We start from the raw sequence: 9,987 nt of genomic DNA on the forward strand, positions 1-9,987 counted from the left end.
ACATTATTAACATACACACATCGGCATCCTTTGCCAGTTGCACCGGCTGCACTCCAAACGTTACGTAGGATGCTCATGTTGTTAACAAGATGACTTTGGAGGGGACAACACAGATGCTTGTGTATTGCTGAGCTGTGCACACTGACAACCATCATTAGACAGGTGGCCAGTCCTCCTTACACTTCCACCTGGCAGCTGGCGGACGCCATTTCTTTAGTTTATAGCACTGTGTGTGGAGTGGGACCAGATCACTTGTCTTGATTTAAAGTGCTCGCCTCGTCTGGGCGCCGGTATTGTTCTTTGAGTATTGAAATTTAAACTCTGATGTGAATTTAACTGCCGATGTTGAACGCGTTGAGGTTTTCTCTCTCCGGTCGACTCTGTCCCTCCAGGTTGGAGCGGTATATTAAAGTGTTCGACTCGACTACTTTGTGAGTTGTTCTCTCTACACGAGCGCCCAACTGCCCAGACTGAGCCCCCCTGTTCTGTTCCTACACTCTAACGGGACTGAGGCGTTTGCTTTATTTACGGGAGGTGCTCCTGTAACTGCTGGGACTACGCTAAGAGCCAATCGAAATGCACAGTGGAGGCCAAGCTAATAGAATCGGACAGGAATGGAGTCATAGAGGCCGCTCAGGCATCGTAAAGCTGTCGGCGTTTAAGCCCCTAAATTTGTCGCTATTACCTGCTTGCTACACCGGCTCAGAGCGCTGAGGAAAAGTACAGCCAGACTCCTGTGTAGCTGCCTCTTTACTCATCATCATCCTTGTGTGTGTGTGTGTGTGTGTGTGTGTGTGTGTGTGTGTGTGTGTGTGTGTGTGTGTGTGTGTGTGTGTGTGTGTGTGTGTGCGCGTGTGCATGCGGGCGCTAGGGCTGCACAATATATAGTTTCAGCATCGTCATCGCAATGTGCGCATGTGCAATAGTCAGATCGCAGGACGTGCAATGTCAAGTAATAAGGCAAATTAACTCCGCGGGTGGAAAGGTTTTCTTGCACGCACTGAGGGTGGAGGGGGGTTCCGGTGTGTCTCGGCCCGGCCTTCACTCTTACGCCTTATGGGTGTGCGGGCGGGGGCCGGGGTGGGGGGCATCGGTGCTCTCCATCATTGGTCGAGGGATGCCGGTAGGTCAGAATAGTTTAGGCTAAGCTATAGATTAGCTACAGCCTAACTGTAGGCTGTAGATTAGCTAGAGCAGAGGATTCCAAGTCTGAGACCATGGGCCTCCTCTCAGAAAAAGCATGGAAAAAGCTCCATGATAGCTGCCTTCACTCTTATTCAAATGACGAAATAACTATAACTGAAATAACTGAAATAAATCACTCACTAAGCCTCCCCTCAAACTGTTTGAGCCCCCTGGGGAGGCCCATCTCCCACTTCGGAAACCTCTGAGCTGGACCTTTTGATTGTTATAGTGTTCACTTCAGACTAAGATTAGTTTAGACTAGTAGTAGGACAGGGCAGACTAGGCTGTAGAGTAGTTAGATTCCTTATGTGCTATAGTTAGTTCCGGTTAATGGCTAGAGTAGTCAGATTGTCTGAGCTGTTGCTCGTTTGTCCTGGCTGCTCTGCTGCCGGTTCTAGTGTGCCGCTGCTATCCCGGCCTCGGCCGCTACTGCCCCGGCCGCTGCAGCCGGATGACCAGGTGGATTGAGTAGCTGGCTGCTGTATGCCCTAAATGTCAGACTAATCGTTTGTTGTTTATTCAGTGGCTCAGATCGTCTGGTATTAACTATAATACATAACTTGATTGCTAAATTGTACTGTCCCCTGTGACTATTCGTGACCGTATCGCCCAGCCCCAGTATGTTCTGTCTGTTCTGCTCTCTCTCCTCTTCCCCCTTCACCTGCTCTCTTCCTACCTCTCTCCCTCTCCACCTCATCCCTTTCCATTTCTTGATTGGGAAAATGCACCTGAATTCACAGAATACCATGCAGGTCACAGTCCCAGTCTGTCTCCTCCTGCTGTGTATACCATGCAGGTCACACTCCCAGTCTGTCTCTTCCTGGCACCGCTGTCACTCTCAGTGGAGCAATTCCAAAAAGTGTTGCTGCTTGATGGCACCACAGACCCCAGCCTTGCCTTTGCTGTTCCTGGCTGTGGGAGAGAATTTTACATGTTCACAAATCCAGACTAGACTGTTGAAGGTTATAGGAAGAAATTACCATTGGATATTTTTCTTTAGGTGAATTCAAACTTTCAAGGTCCAGTCTTGAATTTGAGTAGGTAATCCATTTCTCATTCCACTTAAAGGAGAATTTCGTTTTTTCAATGCTTCAATGTTTTGTACTGACAATGCATTTAGTCCACATTAGCTACATTTAAACTATCTGCAGTGCATCATGTCAGTACTTACTGTATATCAAGAAGAGTTTAATTACTTGTGTTGTAAATCCAATTAAATAAGCAATAAGACAATAGTGTGACTTAAAGGAGAATTTCGTTTTTTTTAACCTGGAGCTCTCTCCTCACATTAATTATTATCTGACGACTCACCCAGTGTTCTCTGCAGTGTTTTTGTCCGTCTTAGGCGTTGTTTTGAGATCAATAGTGTGCAAGCCAGTACTAGAATGGAGCTCCGTGGGGGCCACGTGGCAGCGTGCTTTTCAGTCCACAGGCCAGCGGCAGGAAAGTCTCGCGGGACTTGACGAGAGTTGGTCTCACTGACCCGACAGGAGGAAATGGGATGCCTGTAAATACCGCTGTAAAGAGCCCGGGGGAGAATTAGCAGTCTGATGGTTCTTTAGGCATCAGATTATGACGATCGGGTCGAAAACGGGAATAAAACTGTCTATTTACATGGATGAAAAGCACGCTGCCACGTGGCCCCCACGGAGCTCCATTCTAGTACTGGCTTGCACACTATTGATCTCAAAACAACGCCTAAGACGGACAAAAACACTGCAGAGAACACTGGGTGAGTCGTCAGATAATAATTAATGTGAGGAGAGAGCTCCAGGTTAAAAAAAAACGAAATTCTCCTTTAAGTCACACTATTGTCTTATTGCTTATTTAATTGGATTTACAACACAAGTAATTAAACTCTTCTTGATATACAGTAAGTACTGACATGATGCACTGCAGAATCAGTTAGTTTAAATGTAGCTAATGGGGACTAAATGCATTGTTAGTACAAAACATTGAAGAAAAATAGATCTACAGTTCGTCTGTGGAGTGAAGTGTTGTGAAGAGTAGGCTTGCCAAGGTGTGGAAATGTTCCCACTGGTTAATAAACTTGTGACAACACCGGTGTTACCGGAGACACTATACAGTTTACAAGAGAAGATATTCATCTGCTCAATAGCTGTTTTCCCTTCTCTTTGTGTCTGTTTCTCGCTTTTCCCCACAGTGAAGATAATACAAGCTCCTCAGCTGTCCTGATGGCCTTTTAATGTAACTGCTCTCAGCGTGACGTAGCCGTCAAGGTAGACACCGAGCGTGGGTATTATATTTATTTATATATTATATTTGCCATGAAAAGTTAATTTATTCAGGTGGGCTCATCACGTTGTAGCAGACCTCTCCCTGTTTGTCTGAAACAAGCTAGGTGTGTTACTACCATCACTGCTGCTACTAATTCACTTGAAACACTTGTACTCACATTGAGTGGAAATGAAGAAAGAAAGTGTACGTTAGTTTCTTCTTTTTCAGCTCAGCTCAGCTCCACAGCTTCACTGCCTGTGGCTGCTGCCAGCAGCCTGCTGGCTGTTTTAAAGGTGCGTTTGTCGTGCGCCGCGGTGTGTGCCGGTGGTGTGTGGAGTCAGTTTAGTGATTGGCCCGGAGGACCCCACCCAGCCAGGAAACTATAGAGGCTGCCTCATGAAGCTGCATCACGCTTTACTTGACTGGGTGAGACTGCATGAAGTGCACTGGGAAGAGGGGGAGACTAATGGATTTGATGTGCATTAACACCGACTACAGCGGCATGCTGGAGAGGTTATTTTCCCATCGCCAAATCTTCCAAACCCAAATCTCGGTGTAGTTAGTCAGAATTGATTTAGCCAGAGGCCCACACAAACTAAGACGTCTTGGTTTGGGCCTTTTATGGATGGATCATGAGAAGAAGCTCGCCTGGTTTCCCAAATTGCTGATGGCTGGTGAGGCGAGGCAACATGTATTGAATGAGTTTGCATGAGAGGAGGGGAATTGAAATATGGATTGGGGTCGCAGATGCCTGCCAGTGCTATTGGCTGTTTCCATATGGAGGATGAAATGTATTTGCCGTGTGTGTGTGTGTGTGTGTCAGCGACGTGTGACTGATGCAGACAGTGCTGCTGGCATCGAATGCTCTTCCAGCGTTCCCGGCGCGCCGAGCTATTTTCCAATAACAAGCTGGGAGCAGGAGTGACACAGATGAAGTGGATGTTTTAAGAGGAAAAGTAATCTTAAAGACAAGCCAGGCCATTCCTCACTCTCTTATACCAGGCCTCCTCTTCTGCTCCCCCTCCATCATCACTGCTTCCATCTTGGAGTCACGAGCCAGCTCTCTCTCTCCCTCTCCCACCCCCTCTCCCCCCGCTCTCTCACCCCCCCCCCCCCCCTCTCAATTTAAATGTCAATTTAACTGGCTTCATTGGCATGACGCTATGGATCAAACATGTCACATATAAAGATATCATGAAAAATAGAATATATAAACCATATACAATAAAATGAAATTAATAATAAAAGAAAAGAAAAGGGGGGGGAGTATCTTGCATTGAAATATGTCTTGCTTTGTGACATGCAGTAACATTATTCTCTGGCCAGTTCTATTGTAGTTGTGTCTTCTCCCAGACTACCAGAAGGGTTTTGAATTAGTCTGTCTTTTGGGACGGTAAGAAAGTCTGTGATTTTCTGTTTTAATTTGAGGAAGAAATCTTTTCTAATTACTTTGTACTACTTGTGGGAAAATGAATCTCTGTCTCAACTTCTCCTCTTCCACAATTGATACAAATTATTTTTGTTCTTTCTAGCCATTTTCTCTCATAGCGACCAGTTTCAATTGTGACTTTATGGTCACTAAGTCTATATCTCTGGTTTGTCTTTTTGCAGGATGTATTATCTGGGTTAAATATTGGGCTAATAGAGAGCCGCAGGGATGACGTATTTTTGTAGGCTGAATGCGGAAGTCCCGAACTTCCTGGTTCAACACTGTTTCTGTCTATGGGATTTTTGAATGGGTTTTTGCCGCGATGCTTCAAATAAGGTCTCTGGGCAACGCAAGATTAATCAAACGCGAACCAGAGTTCCGTCGGATAATCTTCACACATGAGGACCACTTTCATGAGTTTTGTAGCGTAAATGCGAGCCCTAGAAGTAAAATGCTCGAGCTAAGCTAATCCAGAACTACACACTGTCGCATAGGCTTTCACGTCACGTCAGCACTCAACCTGGACTGTTGTTGATGTGTGCACTGATTACCCCGGGTTGAACGGGGCTGAACCAGGTGAGGGAAAGAGAATTTCCGTGTTCGCCCTTTGAAGTGGTGACGTTATTGACGTATATATCCCCATCGACTCAAAAGTGTAGTCTCATTTAGCCGTTTGCTAGCTAGCCACCCTTTTAACGGCACATACAAGCTTCAAAACTCATAAAAGTGGTTTTCATGTGTGAAGATGATGTTACTACCATCTGGTTCGCGTTTGATTAAGCCAGCGTTGCCCAGAGAGCTTATTAGAAGCATCGCGCCAAAAACCCATTCAAAACTCCCATAGGCGAAAACTGTGTTGAACCAGGGCTGTTAGCATCGATGATTTCCGGACTCGTTACTGCGGCTCTCTATTGAAATTCTCTGTCCAGCAAATTATAGCATTCTAGTTTGTTGATTGAATTTCTGTTTTCCACTGCTTGGAATATCTTAGCTTATTATCTTAGTCTTATTTGTTTTACTTGCGAGTTGGGAATTATTATTATGGCATCACTTTTACATGTACATAATGACCCATTTGTTCCATTCCAGGTATTTTCCCCCTGGGTTCAGATAGCTTTGCTGTTCTAACTGCACTCTGTGTTGCAGTGAATCTGAATCTGGCTCTATCAAGGGGTTCCAAAATTAGATTTTCTTTTATAATAAAAAAGAGATACAAATATTCTCTCTCTGTCTCTGTCTCTGTCTCTGTCTCTGTCTCTGTCTCTCTCTCTCTCTCTCTCTCTCTCTCTCTCTCTCTCTCTCTCTCTCTCTCTCTCTCTTTCTCTCTCTCTCTCTCTGTCCATCTGCCATTTAGATGCATTTAAATCATGCATGCATGCTGAGTCTGGACCTGTGATTTGAACTGGTCAGTGGTCAGGTCCCTGCTCTGTGCCAGGCTGTGCAGCACACCTCCTGACCCAGGGAAGCCATCTGAATATGAATGAATGACAACACAGTTGGTTAAAAGTGTCACTTGCCCAAAAGTCAGATCCAATTTTGCTGATATTTTCTGGCATTTAAGCCTGGACATCAGTGACCCATCTTGATGGTTTGAATGATAACCAAAAGCCAACTCTGTTAGGCTGGAAATCTTGTCTGATTTGGCATTTGAGGAGGAAATATAGTTTATGTAAAGTAGCTAGCACTGTGTGTCAGGGAAATAAAGCCACGGAGCAATACAAGGAATTGGATCAAATTTAGTTTAATTAACTTTTGACATCTACACTGAGGGAGGAGATAGTGGAGTGAAGAAAAAGTACTAAATCTAAGGGAGAAAAATAAATAACTACCGGTAGTCTGAAATATTGAGACTTGGATCAAAGGAACATTATCCAATGTTACTGAGTTTCTCTTTTGGATTCATCATTAGGCCTACACGTGGCGTACTTGTCATGATATCTTAGCTACCGGTACTTCATACCTACATTTGTTGTATGTAGTAGCTTATGCTGTACTATTCTTTGCTCTCTGGATACATTAAGATATTTCATAGACTCCATCTCCAGCTGAGTCATCATACAGAATTTCAAAATCAGAATAGTTGTCTCCATACATTATGCAGAGAAATAGCATCTTTGTTATATTCAAATATTTTACTATTAGCCTAAAGTTTATTGTTGGAAATTTGTGTTTCGTGCAATCATAGAAAAAAAAACACATTGGGACAAGTACATTAAAGAACCAATAAATACACAACAAGTAGGCTATGAAAGCAGTAGGCTATGTTAAAGACATGACATTACCATATACACCGTTTAAAAAATATGGACGAACTCGCCGTGATGGCAGTCACGGCACCCATTGGTTTTTGGACTCTGGCCGATGACTGGACAGGCGCCCAAAAACATCGTCTTTTCTATCGTCTATTTTACTCTAAACCGGTGAGTTATATAAAAATTCACCCCGAGTACAGTTGTTATGAAAGGCGAAATTAGCTATATAGACCAAAACCGTGTTTTGAACCAGGCTGTAAACATTTTTAATCCTGTTGAAAAGGCGGGCATTTTAAAATGGGGTCTATATGGGGATTGACTCGCTTTTTGAGCCACCCTCAAGTGGCCATTCGAGGAACTACAGCTTTCAGTATCACTTCCGCGGCTTCCTCGGTCCAAGCCCGAGCTTGCTGACTGTACATTACCTAGCATGACAAAGGACATTAGAGAACATGAAAGAGATGACAGAGTTGACATCTACTGTATAGTGACATCACTGCTACACTACATTGAAAGTCCTTGCTGTTTTGTAGTTGGTTGTTTTGTAGTTAGTTGTTATCATTCATGTCGTTAAAACTTTCCAATTGAAAAGCCATCTTGGAAATGATGTGGATGATATAAAATAGAGAAGTTAATAAGAAATGACCCCCAAAAACAACAAAACAAAACCTCCGTTTTTCATTTAGATACGGGAGAGGAGAACTGAGTCAAGGACAGGGCAGAGAGAGAGAGAGAGAGGGCGGAGGCAGAAGGAGAGAGAGAGAGAGAGAGAATCATGTTTGTGAAATCGATAGTTCATACCATTTTGAAATTGAAGGTTTTTCTTGTTGTCAGAAACCGGGCACAGAAGTTGGAATATGAAATGGCTTTGGCGGAGGCCCCTCGTGTCAGCACAGCAGGTCTATTGATTCCCAGGGACCGGGTTTAATTACGGTTGGGTGCTTTTTGTCTGGGCCGCCCGGTGCCCTTTAAAGACCCGGGGGACTTGGGTGGGGCAAAGTTTCGGGTGCCTTTAAAGACCCGGGGGACTTGGGTGGGGCAAAGTTTCGGGTGCCTTTAAAGACCCGGGGGACTTGGGTGGGGCAAAGTTTTGGGTGCCCCATAAAGACCAGAGGGACTTGGGTGTGGCAAAGTTTTGGGTGCTCTATAAACACCAGAGGGATTTGGGTGTGGCAAAGTTTTGGGTGCCCCATAAAGACCAGAGGGACTTGGGTGTGGCAAAGTTTTGGGTGCCCTATAAAGACCAGAGGGATTTGGGTGTGGCAAAGTTTTGGGTGCCCCATAAAGACCAGAGGGACTTGGGTGTGGCAAAGTTTTGGGTGCCCCATAAAGACCAGAGGGACTTGGGTGTGGCAAAGTTTTGGGTGCCCCATAAAGACCAGAGGGACTTGGGTGTGGCAAAGTTTTGGGTGCCCCATAAAGACCAGAGGGATTTGGGTGTGGCAAAGTTTTGGGTGCCCCATAAAGACCAGAGGGACTTGGGTGTGGCAAAGTTTTGGGTGCCCCATAAAGGCCAGAGGGACTTGGGTGTGGCAAAGTTTTGGGTGCCCTATAAAGACCAGAGTGACTTGGGTGTGGCAAAGTTGTTGGTGTTTCCTGACTTTGTCTCATCTCCTCCTCCCCGAGTGGCTGGCTGGCTGTTTCTCTCACCAAAGGCACAGAGAAAAGTCGGAAAATCGAGTCTGTCGTCTCTACAGCTTCCACAGCCTCTCTGAGGACACAGCTGCAGAACGGGAGATTTCCCCCGTTGGCAGTTCCTGTTAAGAGAGATGCACTGTCTGGCAGTACGACATAAAGAGAAAATAATCCTCTATGTGTGCTCGTGTCTGTGCGCCTGTGTGTGAGACTGCTGGCGAGTGGCTCTGGGATGAAGAGTTTGACTGTCTGAGTGGATGGACAGACTTGAGACAGTGAGAGCTTTGTCTGTCTGGACCAGAGGCAGTGAGAGCTTTGTCTGTCTGGACCAGAGCGTGTTTGTCATTGAACAAGAGATGAATGTGTGGACGGCTGCTGTTTGTGTCAAGGTGGATCCTCTCACTCAGCAGCCAGACATTAGCAAAGACATTGCAGCTATTTTAAAGCTGCTTGTTGCTGGAGGATTTGCAGAGTGAAATGGTCTGTGATTCCCAGCCTGCCAGCCATACCCCCCCCCCCCCCCCCCCCCTGCTGCTGCTGCCGCTTCCAAACTGGCCAGTACTAAGGGCTAATGTTTTGTACCGCCTCCGGAAAAGATGCGGTACGGCTGTGAACAGACCCACACTCATGTAATCTGTCAGACATATGCGGGATCCGACAAAAATAGAACAGGTGTGTAATTTTTCTGTACCGCATGTACTGCTGCCCATCAATTAACATGGGCGAGAGTCGATCCAGCAGTTTTACTGGATCCCCAATGCAGCCGTAACACATCTGGTGTACATTGCCTGTAAGACAACATCACCCCCCACCCATTAATTTGCACGTCAATCAATTTTCCGAACCTATATCAGTCAATGCAACCGTGCATACCAACGCTGAGCGTTATTGCGGCGTTTATTTTTTCGGACCAAGGTTTTTCAGAAATTCGCTTCTGACGTGTACACATCTGTTGCTGTGATTGACAGGTGGGTCAAAATTCGCATCGCAATTTCGTGCCGTATATTTGCATCGCTCTTGGTGTGTAACGGCCTTTAGCACACCTATTTCTCATTTCTCACCTATTTCTCATCATTACTCATCTATTTCTCCCCCTCCCTCTCCCTCCCCCCCTCTGCACTCACCCCCTGTCCCATCTATTTCTCCCCTTCCCCCTCCCTCCCCCCCTCTGCACTCACCCCCTGTCCCATCTATTTCTCCCCTTACCCCCCCCCCTGCACTCACCCCCTGTCCCCTGTCCCATCTATT

Source organism: Poromitra crassiceps (assembly GCF_964638095.1).
Source record: "Poromitra crassiceps genome assembly, chromosome: 13".
NCBI lineage: Eukaryota > Metazoa > Chordata > Actinopteri > Beryciformes > Melamphaidae > Poromitra > Poromitra crassiceps.